The sequence below is a fragment of the Pungitius pungitius genome, unplaced genomic scaffold (genome assembly GCF_949316345.1).
Source record: "Pungitius pungitius unplaced genomic scaffold, fPunPun2.1 scaffold_28, whole genome shotgun sequence".
Lineage (NCBI taxonomy): Eukaryota > Metazoa > Chordata > Actinopteri > Perciformes > Gasterosteidae > Pungitius > Pungitius pungitius.
Genome location: NW_026909895.1, coordinates 46,671 through 59,667, shown reverse-complemented (window position 1 = coordinate 59,667; position 12,997 = coordinate 46,671). Strand labels below are relative to the sequence as shown.

At 43.3% G+C, this 12,997-nt stretch overlaps 27 non-coding genes across 27 annotated transcripts; all 27 read right to left on the bottom strand.

Annotated features, from left to right (window-relative positions):
- Positions 1–120: 120 nt before the first annotated feature.
- Positions 121–239, bottom strand: LOC134121099 (5S ribosomal RNA). The gene has a single exon (XR_009952642.1). It is a non-coding gene; the product is annotated as a 5S ribosomal RNA (ribosomal RNA).
- A 339-nt stretch (positions 240–578) lies between these two features.
- LOC134121088 (5S ribosomal RNA) lies at positions 579–697 on the bottom strand. The gene has a single exon (XR_009952631.1). It is a non-coding gene; the product is annotated as a 5S ribosomal RNA (ribosomal RNA).
- Positions 698–1,093: 396 nt separating this feature from the next.
- On the bottom strand, positions 1,094–1,212 carry LOC134121978 (5S ribosomal RNA). The gene has a single exon (XR_009953519.1). It is a non-coding gene; the product is annotated as a 5S ribosomal RNA (ribosomal RNA).
- A 394-nt stretch (positions 1,213–1,606) lies between these two features.
- On the bottom strand, positions 1,607–1,725 carry LOC134121076 (5S ribosomal RNA). Its single transcript, XR_009952619.1, has one exon. It is a non-coding gene; the product is annotated as a 5S ribosomal RNA (ribosomal RNA).
- A 398-nt stretch (positions 1,726–2,123) lies between these two features.
- Positions 2,124–2,242, bottom strand: LOC134122111 (5S ribosomal RNA). The gene has a single exon (XR_009953652.1). It is a non-coding gene; the product is annotated as a 5S ribosomal RNA (ribosomal RNA).
- Positions 2,243–2,586: 344 nt separating this feature from the next.
- Positions 2,587–2,705, bottom strand: LOC134121065 (5S ribosomal RNA). Its single transcript, XR_009952608.1, has one exon. It is a non-coding gene; the product is annotated as a 5S ribosomal RNA (ribosomal RNA).
- Positions 2,706–3,044: 339 nt separating this feature from the next.
- Positions 3,045–3,163, bottom strand: LOC134121054 (5S ribosomal RNA). Its single transcript, XR_009952597.1, has one exon. It is a non-coding gene; the product is annotated as a 5S ribosomal RNA (ribosomal RNA).
- Positions 3,164–3,507: 344 nt separating this feature from the next.
- Positions 3,508–3,626, bottom strand: LOC134121043 (5S ribosomal RNA). The gene has a single exon (XR_009952586.1). It is a non-coding gene; the product is annotated as a 5S ribosomal RNA (ribosomal RNA).
- Positions 3,627–3,965: 339 nt separating this feature from the next.
- Positions 3,966–4,084, bottom strand: LOC134121032 (5S ribosomal RNA). Its single transcript, XR_009952575.1, has one exon. It is a non-coding gene; the product is annotated as a 5S ribosomal RNA (ribosomal RNA).
- Positions 4,085–4,428: 344 nt separating this feature from the next.
- LOC134121021 (5S ribosomal RNA) lies at positions 4,429–4,547 on the bottom strand. Its single transcript, XR_009952564.1, has one exon. It is a non-coding gene; the product is annotated as a 5S ribosomal RNA (ribosomal RNA).
- Positions 4,548–4,886: 339 nt separating this feature from the next.
- Positions 4,887–5,005, bottom strand: LOC134121010 (5S ribosomal RNA). Its single transcript, XR_009952553.1, has one exon. It is a non-coding gene; the product is annotated as a 5S ribosomal RNA (ribosomal RNA).
- A 396-nt stretch (positions 5,006–5,401) lies between these two features.
- LOC134121977 (5S ribosomal RNA) lies at positions 5,402–5,520 on the bottom strand. The gene has a single exon (XR_009953518.1). It is a non-coding gene; the product is annotated as a 5S ribosomal RNA (ribosomal RNA).
- A 394-nt stretch (positions 5,521–5,914) lies between these two features.
- LOC134120999 (5S ribosomal RNA) lies at positions 5,915–6,033 on the bottom strand. Its single transcript, XR_009952542.1, has one exon. It is a non-coding gene; the product is annotated as a 5S ribosomal RNA (ribosomal RNA).
- A 398-nt stretch (positions 6,034–6,431) lies between these two features.
- Positions 6,432–6,550, bottom strand: LOC134122110 (5S ribosomal RNA). The gene has a single exon (XR_009953651.1). It is a non-coding gene; the product is annotated as a 5S ribosomal RNA (ribosomal RNA).
- Positions 6,551–6,894: 344 nt separating this feature from the next.
- Positions 6,895–7,013, bottom strand: LOC134120988 (5S ribosomal RNA). The gene has a single exon (XR_009952531.1). It is a non-coding gene; the product is annotated as a 5S ribosomal RNA (ribosomal RNA).
- Positions 7,014–7,352: 339 nt separating this feature from the next.
- LOC134120977 (5S ribosomal RNA) lies at positions 7,353–7,471 on the bottom strand. The gene has a single exon (XR_009952520.1). It is a non-coding gene; the product is annotated as a 5S ribosomal RNA (ribosomal RNA).
- A 344-nt stretch (positions 7,472–7,815) lies between these two features.
- Positions 7,816–7,934, bottom strand: LOC134120965 (5S ribosomal RNA). Its single transcript, XR_009952508.1, has one exon. It is a non-coding gene; the product is annotated as a 5S ribosomal RNA (ribosomal RNA).
- Positions 7,935–8,273: 339 nt separating this feature from the next.
- LOC134121444 (5S ribosomal RNA) lies at positions 8,274–8,392 on the bottom strand. Its single transcript, XR_009952985.1, has one exon. It is a non-coding gene; the product is annotated as a 5S ribosomal RNA (ribosomal RNA).
- Positions 8,393–8,788: 396 nt separating this feature from the next.
- On the bottom strand, positions 8,789–8,907 carry LOC134121976 (5S ribosomal RNA). The gene has a single exon (XR_009953517.1). It is a non-coding gene; the product is annotated as a 5S ribosomal RNA (ribosomal RNA).
- A 396-nt stretch (positions 8,908–9,303) lies between these two features.
- Positions 9,304–9,422, bottom strand: LOC134121975 (5S ribosomal RNA). The gene has a single exon (XR_009953516.1). It is a non-coding gene; the product is annotated as a 5S ribosomal RNA (ribosomal RNA).
- A 394-nt stretch (positions 9,423–9,816) lies between these two features.
- LOC134120954 (5S ribosomal RNA) lies at positions 9,817–9,935 on the bottom strand. Its single transcript, XR_009952497.1, has one exon. It is a non-coding gene; the product is annotated as a 5S ribosomal RNA (ribosomal RNA).
- Positions 9,936–10,281: 346 nt separating this feature from the next.
- LOC134121954 (5S ribosomal RNA) lies at positions 10,282–10,400 on the bottom strand. The gene has a single exon (XR_009953495.1). It is a non-coding gene; the product is annotated as a 5S ribosomal RNA (ribosomal RNA).
- Positions 10,401–10,739: 339 nt separating this feature from the next.
- LOC134121647 (5S ribosomal RNA) lies at positions 10,740–10,858 on the bottom strand. The gene has a single exon (XR_009953188.1). It is a non-coding gene; the product is annotated as a 5S ribosomal RNA (ribosomal RNA).
- A 344-nt stretch (positions 10,859–11,202) lies between these two features.
- LOC134120943 (5S ribosomal RNA) lies at positions 11,203–11,321 on the bottom strand. Its single transcript, XR_009952486.1, has one exon. It is a non-coding gene; the product is annotated as a 5S ribosomal RNA (ribosomal RNA).
- Positions 11,322–11,660: 339 nt separating this feature from the next.
- Positions 11,661–11,779, bottom strand: LOC134121443 (5S ribosomal RNA). Its single transcript, XR_009952984.1, has one exon. It is a non-coding gene; the product is annotated as a 5S ribosomal RNA (ribosomal RNA).
- Positions 11,780–12,123: 344 nt separating this feature from the next.
- Positions 12,124–12,242, bottom strand: LOC134120931 (5S ribosomal RNA). Its single transcript, XR_009952474.1, has one exon. It is a non-coding gene; the product is annotated as a 5S ribosomal RNA (ribosomal RNA).
- Positions 12,243–12,581: 339 nt separating this feature from the next.
- LOC134120919 (5S ribosomal RNA) lies at positions 12,582–12,700 on the bottom strand. The gene has a single exon (XR_009952462.1). It is a non-coding gene; the product is annotated as a 5S ribosomal RNA (ribosomal RNA).
- Between the last annotated feature and the right edge of the window lie 297 nt (positions 12,701–12,997).

Genomic DNA, 12,997 nt, shown 5'->3' with positions numbered 1-12,997 from the left:
ATTTAGCAATCATGAAACGGAATCATTTTGGATAATATTGTCTAATTTCCTTTCATATCCAACGTTAAAACAGGTGTACAATCTGCGGCGCTCGGCGGCTTTCGGAGAGAGAAGTGAAAAAGCTTACGGCACCTGGGATTCCCAGGCGGTCTTCCATCCAGGTACTAACCAGGCCCTGCTCTGCTTAGCTTCCGAGATCAGACGAGATCGGGCGGAACCAGAGAGGTATGGCCGTAAGCTGCTTTTTATCTTTTTCCTAATCCTTTATAATGCGTCAATGAATTATGACACGCCTGCCGTTGGCATCTTTGTGTGGGTTAAATAAGGGTATGCAAAGAAGGCTGTGACATCCCATGCCGAAAATTGGATGGACTAGAGAAGACCCGCCCAGGAGTCCCAGCCAATCGGTGAATGGCCATTGCAGTCCCCGCCACCTCAAATGGCCTGACGATGGTATGGACGTAAGCCACCTTTCATCTTCTTCCTATTGCATCTCTTCTACAATGTGAATTTTTTTTTACAATTGTGTAGGTGTACAATCTACGGCGCTGGGCGGCTTTCAGAGAGAGAAGTTAAAAAGCTTACGGCACCTGGGATTCCCAGGCGGTCTTCCATCCAGGTACTAACCAGGCCCTGCTCTGCTTAGCTTCCGAGATCAGACGAGATCGGGCGGAACCAGAGAGGTATGGCCGTAAGCTGCTTTTCATCTTTTTCCTAATCCTTTAAAACGTGTCAAAGATAATCAGAAGTTTCTTTTTCTAAAATTGAAGCAGTTCTTAGCATTGGCAAGAGAGGTTTCTAAAACCTGAAGGTAACTTTACTTTTCTTCACTGGCAATTCTAACATGTTGGGTTAGCACCTGTATTTCAACGGCTAAATTACAAACAAAAGTATGCCAATTGTTAAATGTTGATCAACACTAATTTAGCAACCATGAAACGGAATCATTTTGGATAATATTGTCTAATTGCCTTTCATATCCAACGTTAAAACAACACTAAACATGCATCTCTTCAACAATGTGATATACTTTTTGTAATTTGTAGGTGTACAATCTGCGGCGCTCGGCGGCTTTCGGTGAGAGAAGTGAAAAAGCTTACGGCACCTGGGATTCCCAGGCGGTCTTCCATCCAGGTACTAACCAGGCCCCGCTCTGCTTAGCTTCCGAGATCAGACGAGATCGGGCGGAACCAGAGAGGTATGGCTGTAAGCTGCTTTTTATCTTTTTCCTAATCCTTTAAAACGTGTCAAAGATAATCAGAAGTTTCTTTTTCTAAAATTGAAGCAGTTCTTAGCATTGGCAAGAGAGGTTCCTAAAACCTGAAGGTAACTTTACTTTTCTTCACTGGTAAATCTAACATGTTTGGTTAGCACCTGTATTTCAACGGCTAAATTACAAACAATAGTATGCCAATCGTAAAATGTTGATCAACACCAATTTAGCAATCATGAAACGGAATCATTTTGGATAATATTGTCTAATTTCCTTTCATATCCAACGTTAAAACAACACTAAACATGCATCTCTTCAACAATGTGATATACTTTTTGTAATTTGTAGGTGTACAATCTGCGGCGCTCTGCAGCTTTCAGAGAGAAGTGAAAAAGCTTACGGCACCTGGGATTCCCAGGCGGTCTTCCATCCAGGTACTAACCAGGCCCTGCTCTGCTTAGCTTCCGAGATCAGACGAGATCGGGCGGAACCAGAGAGGTATGGCCGTAAGCTGCTTTTTATCTTTTTCCTAATCCTTTATAATGCGTCAAAGATAATCAGAAGAGTTTCTTTTTCTAAAATTGAAGCAGTTCTTAGGATTGGCAAGAGAGGTTTCTAAAGCCTGAAGGTAACTTTACTTTTCTTCACTGGCAATTCTAACATGTTGGGTTAGCACCTGTATTTCAACGGCTAAATTACAAACAAAAGTATGCCAATTGTTAAATGTTGATCAACACTAATTTAGCAACCATGAAACGGAATCATTTTGGATAATATTGTCTAATTGCCTTTCATATCCAACGTTAAAACAACACTAAACATGCATCTCTTCAACAATGTGATATACTTTTTGTAATTTGTAGGTGTACAATCTGCGGCGCTCGGCGGCTTTCGGTGAGAGAAGTGAAAAAGCTTACGGCACCTGGGATTCCCAGGCGGTCTTCCATCCAGGTACTAACCAGGCCCTGCTCTGCTTAGCTTCCGAGAACAGACGAGATCGGGCGGAACCAGAGAGGTATGGACGTAAGCTGCTTTTCATCTTTTTCCTAATCCTTTAAAACGTGTCAAAGATAATCAGAAGTTTCTTTTTCTAAAATTGAAGCAGTTCTTAGCATTGGCAAGAGAGGTTCCTAAAGCCTGAAGGTAACTTTACTTTTCTTCACTGGCAATTCTAACATGTTGGGTTAGCACCTGTATTTCAACGGCTAAATTACAAACAACAGTATGCCAATCGTAAATGTTGACCAACACTAATTTAGCAATCATGAAACGGAATCATTTTGGATAATATTGTCTAATTTCCTTTCATATCCAACGTTAAAACAGGTGTACAATCTGCGGCGCTCGGCGGCTTTCGGAGAGAGAAGTGAAAAAGCTTACGGCACCTGGGATTCCCAGGCGGTCTTCCATCCAGGTACTAACCAGGCCCTGCTCTGCTTAGCTTCCGAGATCAGACGAGATCGGGCGGAACCAGAGAGGTATGGCCGTAAGCTGCTTTTTATCTTTTTCCTAATCCTTTATAATGCGTCAATGAATTATGACACGCCTGCCGTTGGCATCTTTGTGTGGGTTAAATAAGGGTATGCAAAGAAGGCTGTGACATCCCATGCCGAAAATTGGATGGACTAGAGAACACCCGCCCAGGAGTCCCAGCCAATCGGTGAATGGCCATTGCAGTCCCCGCCACCTCAAATGGCCTGACGATGGTATGGACGTAAGCCACCTTTCATCTTCTTCCTATTGCATCTCTTCTACAATGTGAATTTTTTTTTACAATTGTGTAGGTGTACAATCTACGGCGCTGGGCGGCTTTCAGAGAGAGAAGTTAAAAAGCTTACGGCACCTGGGATTCCCAGGCGGTCTTCCATCCAGGTACTAACCAGGCCCTGCTCTGCTTAGCTTCCGAGATCAGACGAGATCGGGCGGAACCAGAGAGGTATGGCCGTAAGCTGCTTTTCATCTTTTTCCTAATCCTTTAAAACGTGTCAAAGATAATCAGAAGTTTCTTTTTCTAAAATTGAAGCAGTTCTTAGCATTGGCAAGAGAGGTTCCTAAAGCCTGAAGGTAACTTTACTTTTCTTCACTGGCAATTCTAACATGTTGGGTTAGCACCTGTATTTCAACGGCTAAATTACAAACAACAGTATGCCAATGGTAAATGTTGACCAACACTAATTTAGCAATCATGAAACGGAATCATTTTGGATAATATTGTCTAATTTCCTTTCATATCCAACGTTAAAACAGGTGTACAATCTGCGGCGCTCGGCGGCTTTCGGAGAGAGAAGTGAAAAAGCTTACGGCACCTGGGATTCCCAGGCGGTCTTCCATCCAGGTACTAACCAGGCCCTGCTCTGCTTAGCTTCCGAGATCAGACGAGATCGGGCGGAACCAGAGAGGTATGGCCGTAAGCTGCTTTTTATCTTTTTCCTAATCCTTTATAATGCGTCAATGAATTATGACACGCCTGCCGTTGGCATCTTTGTGTGGGTTAAATAAGGGTATGCAAAGAAGGCTGTGACATCCCATGCCGAAAATTGGATGGACTAGAGAAGACCCGCCCAGGAGTCCCAGCCAATCGGTGAATGGCCATTGCAGTCCCCGCCACCTCAAATGGCCTGACGATGGTATGGACGTAAGCCACCTTTCATCTTCTTCCTATTGCATCTCTTCTACAATGTGAATTTTTTTTTACAATTGTGTAGGTGTACAATCTACGGCGCTGGGCGGCTTTCAGAGAGAGAAGTTAAAAAGCTTACGGCACCTGGGATTCCCAGGCGGTCTTCCATCCAGGTACTAACCAGGCCCTGCTCTGCTTAGCTTCCGAGATCAGACGAGATCGGGCGGAACCAGAGAGGTATGGCCGTAAGCTGCTTTTCATCTTTTTCCTAATCCTTTAAAACGTGTCAAAGATAATCAGAAGTTTCTTTTTCTAAAATTGAAGCAGTTCTTAGCATTGGCAAGAGAGGTTCCTAAAGCCTGAAGGTAACTTTACTTTTCTTCACTGGCAATTCTAACATGTTGGGTTAGCACCTGTATTTCAACGGCTAAATTACAATAAACAGTATGCCAATGGTAAATGTTGACCAACACTAATTTAGCAATCATGAAACGGAATCATTTTGGATAATATTGTCTAATTTCCTTTCATATCCAACGTTAAAACAGGTGTACAATCTGCGGCGCTCGGCGGCTTTCGGAGAGAGAAGTGAAAAAGCTTACGGCACCTGGGATTCCCAGGCGGTCTTCCATCCAGGTACTAACCAGGCCCTGCTCTGCTTAGCTTCCGAGATCAGACGAGATCGGGCGGAACCAGAGAGGTATGGCCGTAAGCTGCTTTTTATCTTTTTCCTAATCCTTTATAATGCGTCAATGAATTATGACACGCCTGCCGTTGGCATCTTTGTGTGGGTTAAATAAGGGTATGCAAAGAAGGCTGTGACATCCCATGCCGAAAATTGGATGGACTAGAGAAGACCCGCCCAGGAGTCCCAGCCAATCGGTGAATGGCCATTGCAGTCCCCGCCACCTCAAATGGCCTGACGATGGTATGGACGTAAGCCACCTTTCATCTTCTTCCTATTGCATCTCTTCTACAATGTGAATTTTTTTTTACAATTGTGTAGGTGTACAATCTACGGCGCTGGGCGGCTTTCAGAGAGAGAAGTTAAAAAGCTTACGGCACCTGGGATTCCCAGGCGGTCTTCCATCCAGGTACTAACCAGGCCCTGCTCTGCTTAGCTTCCGAGATCAGACGAGATCGGGCGGAACCAGAGAGGTATGGCCGTAAGCTGCTTTTCATCTTTTTCCTAATCCTTTAAAACGTGTCAAAGATAATCAGAAGTTTCTTTTTCTAAAATTGAAGCAGTTCTTAGCATTGGCAAGAGAGGTTTCTAAAACCTGAAGGTAACTTTACTTTTCTTCACTGGCAATTCTAACATGTTGGGTTAGCACCTGTATTTCAACGGCTAAATTACAAACAAAAGTATGCCAATTGTTAAATGTTGATCAACACTAATTTAGCAACCATGAAACGGAATCATTTTGGATAATATTGTCTAATTGCCTTTCATATCCAACGTTAAAACAACACTAAACATGCATCTCTTCAACAATGTGATATACTTTTTGTAATTTGTAGGTGTACAATCTGCGGCGCTCGGCGGCTTTCGGTGAGAGAAGTGAAAAAGCTTACGGCACCTGGGATTCCCAGGCGGTCTTCCATCCAGGTACTAACCAGGCCCCGCTCTGCTTAGCTTCCGAGATCAGACGAGATCGGGCGGAACCAGAGAGGTATGGCTGTAAGCTGCTTTTTATCTTTTTCCTAATCCTTTAAAACGTGTCAAAGATAATCAGAAGTTTCTTTTTCTAAAATTGAAGCAGTTCTTAGCATTGGCAAGAGAGGTTCCTAAAACCTGAAGGTAACTTTACTTTTCTTCACTGGTAAATCTAACATGTTTGGTTAGCACCTGTATTTCAACGGCTAAATTACAAACAATAGTATGCCAATCGTAAAATGTTGATCAACACCAATTTAGCAATCATGAAACGGAATCATTTTGGATAATATTGTCTAATTTCCTTTCATATCCAACGTTAAAACAACACTAAACATGCATCTCTTCAACAATGTGATATACTTTTTGTAATTTGTAGGTGTACAATCTGCGGCGCTCTGCAGCTTTCAGAGAGAAGTGAAAAAGCTTACGGCACCTGGGATTCCCAGGCGGTCTTCCATCCAGGTACTAACCAGGCCCTGCTCTGCTTAGCTTCCGAGATCAGACGAGATCGGGCGGAACCAGAGAGGTATGGCCGTAAGCTGCTTTTTATCTTTTTCCTAATCCTTTATAATGCGTCAAAGATAATCAGAAGAGTTTCTTTTTCTAAAATTGAAGCAGTTCTTAGGATTGGCAAGAGAGGTTTCTAAAGCCTGAAGGTAACTTTACTTTTCTTCACTGGCAATTCTAACATGTTGGGTTAGCACCTGTATTTCAACGGCTAAATTACAAACAAAAGTATGCCAATTGTTAAATGTTGATCAACACTAATTTAGCAACCATGAAACGGAATCATTTTGGATAATATTGTCTAATTGCCTTTCATATCCAACGTTAAAACAACACTAAACATGCATCTCTTCAACAATGTGATATACTTTTTGTAATTTGTAGGTGTACAATCTGCGGCGCTCGGCGGCTTTCGGTGAGAGAAGTGAAAAAGCTTACGGCACCTGGGATTCCCAGGCGGTCTTCCATCCAGGTACTAACCAGGCCCTGCTCTGCTTAGCTTCCGAGAACAGACGAGATCGGGCGGAACCAGAGAGGTATGGACGTAAGCTGCTTTTCATCTTTTTCCTAATCCTTTAAAACGTGTCAAAGATAATCAGAAGTTTCTTTTTCTAAAATTGAAGCAGTTCTTAGCATTGGCAAGAGAGGTTCCTAAAGCCTGAAGGTAACTTTACTTTTCTTCACTGGCAATTCTAACATGTTGGGTTAGCACCTGTATTTCAACGGCTAAATTACAAACAACAGTATGCCAATCGTAAATGTTGACCAACACTAATTTAGCAATCATGAAACGGAATCATTTTGGATAATATTGTCTAATTTCCTTTCATATCCAACGTTAAAACAGGTGTACAATCTGCGGCGCTCGGCGGCTTTCGGAGAGAGAAGTGAAAAAGCTTACGGCACCTGGGATTCCCAGGCGGTCTTCCATCCAGGTACTAACCAGGCCCTGCTCTGCTTAGCTTCCGAGATCAGACGAGATCGGGCGGAACCAGAGAGGTATGGCCGTAAGCTGCTTTTTATCTTTTTCCTAATCCTTTATAATGCGTCAATGAATTATGACACGCCTGCCGTTGGCATCTTTGTGTGGGTTAAATAAGGGTATGCAAAGAAGGCTGTGACATCCCATGCCGAAAATTGGATGGACTAGAGAAGACCCGCCCAGGAGTCCCAGCCAATCGGTGAATGGCCATTGCAGTCCCCGCCACCTCAAATGGCCTGACGATGGTATGGACGTAAGCCACCTTTCATCTTCTTCCTATTGCATCTCTTCTACAATGTGAATTTTTTTTTACAATTGTGTAGGTGTACAATCTACGGCGCTGGGCGGCTTTCAGAGAGAGAAGTTAAAAAGCTTACGGCACCTGGGATTCCCAGGCGGTCTTCCATCCAGGTACTAACCAGGCCCTGCTCTGCTTAGCTTCCGAGATCAGACGAGATCGGGCGGAACCAGAGAGGTATGGCCGTAAGCTGCTTTTCATCTTTTTCCTAATCCTTTAAAACGTGTCAAAGATAATCAGAAGTTTCTTTTTCTAAAATTGAAGCAGTTCTTAGCATTGGCAAGAGAGGTTCCTAAAGCCTGAAGGTAACTTTACTTTTCTTCACTGGCAATTCTAACATGTTGGGTTAGCACCTGTATTTCAACGGCTAAATTACAAACAACAGTATGCCAATGGTAAATGTTGACCAACACTAATTTAGCAATCATGAAACGGAATCATTTTGGATAATATTGTCTAATTTCCTTTCATATCCAACGTTAAAACAGGTGTACAATCTGCGGCGCTCGGCGGCTTTCGGAGAGAGAAGTGAAAAAGCTTACGGCACCTGGGATTCCCAGGCGGTCTTCCATCCAGGTACTAACCAGGCCCTGCTCTGCTTAGCTTCCGAGATCAGACGAGATCGGGCGGAACCAGAGAGGTATGGCCGTAAGCTGCTTTTTATCTTTTTCCTAATCCTTTATAATGCGTCAATGAATTATGACACGCCTGCCGTTGGCATCTTTGTGTGGGTTAAATAAGGGTATGCAAAGAAGGCTGTGACATCCCATGCCGAAAATTGGATGGACTAGAGAAGACCCGCCCAGGAGTCCCAGCCAATCGGTGAATGGCCATTGCAGTCCCCGCCACCTCAAATGGCCTGACGATGGTATGGACGTAAGCCACCTTTCATCTTCTTCCTATTGCATCTCTTCTACAATGTAAATTTTTTTTTACAATTGTGTAGGTGTACAATCTACGGCGCTGGGCGGCTTTCAGAGAGAGAAGTTAAAAAGCTTACGGCACCTGGGATTCCCAAGCGGTCTTCCATCCAGGTACTAACCAGGCCCTGCTCTGCTTAGCTTCCGAGATCAGACGAGATCGGGCGGAACCAGAGAGGTATGGCCGTAAGCTGCTTTTCATCTTTTTCCTAATCCTTTAAAACGTGTCAAAGATAATCAGAAGTTTCTTTTTCTAAAATTGAAGCAGTTCTTAGCATTGGCAAGAGAGGTTTCTAAAACCTGAAGGTAACTTTACTTTTCTTCACTGGCAATTTTAACATGTTGGGTTAGCACCTGTATTTCAACGGCTAAATTACAAACAAAAGTATGCCAATTGTTAAATGTTGATCAACACTAATTTAGCAACCATGAAACGGAATCATTTTGGATAATATTGTCTAATTGCCTTTCATATCCAACGTTAAAACAACACTAAACATGCATCTCTTCAACAATGTGATATACTTTTTGTAATTTGTAGGTGTACAATCTGCGGCGCTCGGCGGCTTTCGGTGAGAGAAGTGAAAAAGCTTACGGCACCTGGGATTCCCAGGCGGTCTTCCATCCAGGTACTAACCAGGCCCCGCTCTGCTTAGCTTCCGAGATCAGACGAGATCGGGCGGAACCAGAGAGGTATGGCTGTAAGCTGCTTTTTATCTTTTTCCTAATCCTTTAAAACGTGTCAAAGATAATCAGAAGTTTCTTTTTCTAAAATTGAAGCAGTTCTTAGCATTGGCAAGAGAGGTTCCTAAAGCCTGAAGGTAACTTTACTTTTCTTCACTGGCAATTCTAACATGTTGGGTTAGCACCTGTATTTCAACGGCTAAATTACAAACAAAAGTATGCCAATTGTTAAATGTTGATCAACACTAATTTAGCAACCATGAAACGGAATCATTTTGGATAATATTGTCTAATTGCCTTTCATATCCAACGTTAAAACAACACTAAACATGCATCTCTTCAACAATGTGATATACTTTTTGTAATTTGTAGGTGTACAATCTGCGGCGCTCGGCGGCTTTCGGTGAGAGAAGTGAAAAAGCTTACGGCACCTGGGATTCCCAGGCGGTCTTCCATCCAGGTACTAACCAGGCCCCGCTCTGCTTAGCTTCCGAGATCAGACGAGATCGGGCGGAACCAGAGAGGTATGGCTGTAAGCTGCTTTTTATCTTTTTCCTAATCCTTTAAAACGTGTCAAAGATAATCAGAAGTTTCTTTTTCTAAAATTGAAGCAGTTCTTAGCATTGGCAAGAGAGGTTCCTAAAACCTGAAGGTAACTTTACTTTTCTTCACTGGTAAATCTAACATGTTTGGTTAGCACCTGTATTTCAACGGCTAAATTACAAACAATAGTATGCCAATCGTAAAATGTTGATCAACACCAATTTAGCAATCATGAAACGGAATCATTTTGGATAATATTGTCTAATTTCCTTTCATATCCAACGTTAAAACAACACTAAACATGCATCTCTTCAACAATGTGATATACTTTTTGTAATTTGTAGGTGTACAATCTGCGGCGCTCTGCAGCTTTCAGAGAGAAGTGAAAAAGCTTACGGCACCTGGGATTCCCAGGCGGTCTTCCATCCAGGTACTAACCAGGCCCTGCTCTGCTTAGCTTCCGAGATCAGACGAGATCGGGCGGAACCAGAGAGGTATGGCCGTAAGCTGCTTTTTATCTTTTTCCTAATCCTTTATAATGCGTCAAAGATAATCAGAAGAGTTTCTTTTTCTAAAATTGAAGCAGTTCTTAGCATTGGCAAGAGAGGTTCCTAAAGCCTGAAGGTAACTTTACTTTTCTTCACTGGCAATTCTAACATGTTGGGTTAGCACCTGTATTTCAACGGCTAAATTACAAACAACAGTATGCCAATCGTAAATGTTGACCAACACTAATTTAGCAATCATGAAACGGAATCATTTTGGATAATATTGTCTAATTTCCTTTCATATCCAACGTTAAAACAGGTGTACAATCTGCGGCGCTCGGCGGCTTTCGGAGAGAGAAGTGAAAAAGCTTACGGCACCTGGGATTCCCAGGCGGTCTTCCATCCAGGTACTAACCAGGCCCTGCTCTGCTTAGCTTCCGAGATCAGACGAGATCGGGCGGAACCAGAGAGTTATGGCCGTAAGCTGCTTTTTATCTTTTTCCTAATCCTTTATAATGCGTCAATGAATTATGACACGCCTGCCGTTGGCATCTTTGTGTGGGTTAAATAAGGGTATGCAAAGAAGGCTGTGACATCCCATGCCGAAAATTGGATGGACTAGAGAAGACCCGCCCAGGAGTCCCAGCCAATCGGTGAATGGCCATTGCAGTCCCCGCCACCTCAAATGGCCTGACGATGGTATGGACGTAAGCCACCTTTCATCTTCTTCCTATTGCATCTCTTCTACAATGTGAATTTTTTTTTACAATTGTGTAGGTGTACAATCTACGGCGCTGGGCGGCTTTCAGAGAGAGAAGTGAAAAAGCTTACGGCACCTGGGATTCCCAGGCGGTCTTCCATCCAGGTACTAACCAGGCCCTGCTCTGCTTAGCTTCCGAGATCAGACGAGATCGGGCGGAACCAGAGAGGTATGGACGTAAGCTGCTTTTCATCTTTTTCCTAATCCTTTAAAACGTGTCAAAGATAATCAGAAGTTTCTTTTTCTAAAATTGAAGCAGTTCTTAGCATTGGCAAGAGAGGTTCCTAAAGCCTGAAGGTAACTTTACTTTTCTTCACTGGCAATTCTAACATGTTGGGTTAGCACCTGTATTTCAACGGCTAAATTACAAACAACAGTATGCCAATGGTAAATGTTGACCAACACTAATTTAGCAATCATGAAACGGAATCATTTTGGATAATATTGTCTAATTTCCTTTCATATCCAACGTTAAAACAGGTGTACAATCTGCGGCGCTCGGCGGCTTTCGGAGAGAGAAGTGAAAAAGCTTACGGCACCTGGGATTCCCAGGCGGTCTTCCATCCAGGTACTAACCAGGCCCTGCTCTGCTTAGCTTCCGAGATCAGACGAGATCGGGCGGAACCAGAGAGGTATGGCCGTAAGCTGCTTTTTATCTTTTTCCTAATCCTTTATAATGCGTCAATGAATTATGACACGCCTGCCGTTGGCATCTTTGTGTGGGTTAAATAAGGGTATGCAAAGAAGGCTGTGACATCCCATGCCGAAAATTGGATGGACTAGAGAAGACCCGCCCAGGAGTCCCAGCCAATCGGTGAATGGCCATTGCAGTCCCCGCCACCTCAAATGGCCTGACGATGGTATGGACGTAAGCCACCTTTCATCTTCTTCCTATTGCATCTCTTCTACAATGTGAATTTTTTTTTACAATTGTGTAGGTGTACAATCTACGGCGCTGGGCGGCTTTCAGAGAGAGAAGTTAAAAAGCTTACGGCACCTGGGATTCCCAAGCGGTCTTCCATCCAGGTACTAACCAGGCCCTGCTCTGCTTAGCTTCCGAGATCAGACGAGATCGGGCGGAACCAGAGAGGTATGGCCGTAAGCTGCTTTTCATCTTTTTCCTAATCCTTTAAAACGTGTCAAAGATAATCAGAAGTTTCTTTTTCTAAAATTGAAGCAGTTCTTAGCATTGGCAAGAGAGGTTCCTAAAGCCTGAAGGTAACTTTACTTTTCTTCACTGGCAATTCTAACATGTTGGGTTAGCACCTGTATTTCAACGGCTAAATTACAAACAACAGTATGCCAATGGTAAATGTTGACCAACACTAATTTAGCAATCATGAAACGGAATCATTTTGGATAATATTGTCTAATTTCCTTTCATATCCAACGTTAAAACAGGTGTACAATCTGCGGCGCTCGGCGGCTTTCGGAGAGAGAAGTGAAAAAGCTTACGGCACCTGGGATTCCCAGGCGGTCTTCCATCCAGGTACTAACCAGGCCCTGCTCTGCTTAGCTTCCGAGATCAGACGAGATCGGGCGGAACCAGAGAGGTATGGCCGTAAGCTGCTTTTTATCTTTTTCCTAATCCTTTATAATGCGTCAATGAATTATGACACGCCTGCCGTTGGCATCTTTGTGTGGGTTAAATAAGGGTATGCAAAGAAGGCTGTGACATCCCATGCCGAAAATTGGATGGACTAGAGAAGACCCGCCCAGGAGTCCCAGCCAATCGGTGAATGGCCATTGCAGTCCCCGCCACCTCAAATGGCCTGACGATGGTATGGACGTAAGCCACCTTTCATCTTCTTCCTATTGCATCTCTTCTACAATGTGAATTTTTTTTTACAATTGTGTAGGTGTACAATCTACGGCGCTGGGCGGCTTTCAGAGAGAGAAGTTAAAAAGCTTACGGCACCTGGGATTCCCAGGCGGTCTTCCATCCAGGTACTAACCAGGCCCTGCTCTGCTTAGCTTCCGAGATCAGACGAGATCGGGCGGAACCAGAGAGGTATGGCCGTAAGCTGCTTTTCATCTTTTTCCTAATCCTTTAAAACGTGTCAAAGATAATCAGAAGTTTCTTTTTCTAAAATTGAAGCAGTTCTTAGCATTGGCAAGAGAGGTTCCTAAAGCCTGAAGGTAACTTTACTTTTCTTCACTGGCAATTCTAACATGTTGGGTTAGCACCTGTATTTCAACGGCTAAATTACAAACAACAGTATGCCAATGGTAAATGTTGACCAACACTAATTTAGCAATCATGAAACGGAATCATTTTGGATAATATTGTCTAATTTCCTTTCATATCCAACGTTAAAACAG